We start from the raw sequence: 2,692 nt of genomic DNA on the forward strand, positions 1-2,692 counted from the left end.
GTATATATGCATGCAAACCACAAACTATATATATATTGCTTTTTCTTCGACCACATATTTGTAGAGGCGCGATATGTACCGATTGGTTCCTCCACATACTTCTAGTGGCGCGACAGGCAACCATTTATTCGATCGCGCCAACTTATAGTGCATTTGAAATACAAAATGGTAATAATCTAATCTTACTTTATAGAGCATTCACATTAAGCCATCGAATATTTAAAGGGCCGAACCTCCGAGGGTATACCTGTAAGGGAAAATACATTGCCAGAAGAAAAATGATGAAATATTGTTTCATAGTAGGGTCTAAGAAACATAGTGCTGTGCACCCAGCCACAAGAATTTTTCGGATTCCAATAGGCATAACTGAGGAAAATCAAAAGTTTATCGGAAAATCTTGTGCTGGGCCTAGTGATCTGTCAACAAGTGAACTTTTATTGTCAAAGAGAAGAAGGAAAATGTGGATAAGTGTTTTGCGTCGTGGGTCTTTAAGGCGAAATGGTAGGTTTGGCTGAGCACGGCAATGACTGCAGTGACATTTATAAGAAAATCGGAACTACAGTCTAGTGCTCCCTGGCAAGTATGAAGACAACCTCATACCCGAAAATTGATAGGATTCGGTTGGTAAAATTTTTGACCTGTTAGAAAGAGAAACTTAGCAACGAGAGAGAAAGACAATATTCAACCATTTTTATCAAACCATGTTTCTCGGCTTACCTGCTCAGCTGAAGGGAAATATGGCAAATTGACAAATATCTCCTCTACACAATATGCGCGTGAAATATCAAATAATGTATTCACATCCAATAAGAAAAAAATTAAATTAATAAAATTGTGTTTATAAATTTTCTATGCGCCCACAAAATCTGATTTTATGAACAAAACACGTTTTTTTTGGTAATTTTTTAATTTATCACGGTGAAAAATCGTAAAGCTAAAATCTAAAATATTTTAAGGTTTCATATTCCTGGTTACTATTGGAGGAGGTAAGGAGAGTGGCCTAAAAGCACAAAGTACAACATCTACATCAGTGAACATTTTTATGATAGCACAGTTGTAAAAGCAGGCGGAGACTTGTTTGCATCTCGACGTTACCTCTTCGGGAGAGGGTCGCCTTTATCCTCCAGCCAGGGTTTTCATCAGTTGCAAATTCATTCGCTAAATTTGCAAACAAATTATACATTTTCATTCAGAATATTATAATTAGCCTAGCGTAAAAAAAAGCTAAAATTAATCGAATAGTTCGAGATGGGGAAGAGAATCAAATGCTTGCTATACGAAAAAAGTATTGCAAAATGTTTGAAATCTGCTAATATGTTCTCTTGTCTTCTATCTGTTATCATTGAAGGAATACAATTTTATAAATAAAAAAATGTCTTATTTGGTTCAAAAAGTATGGCCAATTTTTTTGTATGAAAACTTTTTCCTAGTGAAAAATAATAAGAAATTTAAAAAATAATTTTTTTTTTAATAAACCATACGATATGATTGTTTGGAAAGTACTTGTATTTGTGTGAAACGCCATGAAATTAATATGGACACTTTTAACACAAAATTCCGAATTTGAATATTAACAACTTATTGATTGAAATTGCAACTTCATGGTTATTAATTCTCGTAAGCTTTAATTCAAAGCCATTTACTTTTAAGGAAACCCGTGATGGATGAAGTAAGTATGACTGTTTTAGCTGCATCTAGTTAGCATGCAGGCTATTTTCGATAAAAAAAATTAAATTGCCCACAATCGAGGATGTAGGACCTTTTATATACTTAAATGAGCCCGTAATTCTTGCATAGTTTATAATTCGAATTTATAAGTAGGTGGAACTAGCTTCAGAGAAGCTGAGAAAGGGGCTATTTGTACCGAACGTTTGTTGCCACTAGCCGATTGTTTTTGGTGCGAGTAGTCTATACCTCACTAAGTATAATTTTCAATCAATCAAAATTTGTCTATTGCTATTTTAATTCCATTTCCTGAATAACGGGGCATTTTAATTAAATCTCAGAGCTTTTAATATAAAATATCATTAATCGAGGCGAATTGCTACTCTCGGTCTACAATAATAATGTTCACAAAATCATTAAAGGCTTAACAGGGTAATTCGTACATATGTTGACCGCCCCCCCCCCCCCAATATTGGTCACTTGATTAAAATTTAAATAATTTAGAAATATTATCCAATAAAATTATAATAAACATTGTTCCCAGCACACTTCACGCTATTTATTATAAGTTTTAATTGTTCATATTTCTTAATATATGACTATTTTGAAGTGCCAATCACTCTCCCTGTCACTCTAGTTGTACTGAACTGCAGTCAATATATCACACAATGTCTCTACTTTATCGCAAATTACACTAGTTGCTAAAACATAGAATTATAATTTATTCGGTTTAAAATCAATTAAAAATTTATCAAATCCGGACCCTACTAATTTAAAAATAAGCTAAAGTTACAATGTTAATTGCAGCAAATGTTTTAACGTTTTTAATTTGAAATTCCTTAAACGTTAATGCTCTGAAAATAAAGTTATTGTTTAATTATGCTGATTTAATGTTTCATCAAAAATATAAGTAAAAAGTACGCAATATTCATAGTCATGAATAGTTTTTGTGGCAAAATAATTAAAATTGGCATCTGAAAAGACTCCATTTTCATAGAAATATTCATAAAGAAATATTTGTTTCATA

This window comes from Belonocnema kinseyi, chromosome 5, assembly GCF_010883055.1.
Source record: "Belonocnema kinseyi isolate 2016_QV_RU_SX_M_011 chromosome 5, B_treatae_v1, whole genome shotgun sequence".
NCBI classification, from domain to species: domain Eukaryota; kingdom Metazoa; phylum Arthropoda; class Insecta; order Hymenoptera; family Cynipidae; genus Belonocnema; species Belonocnema kinseyi.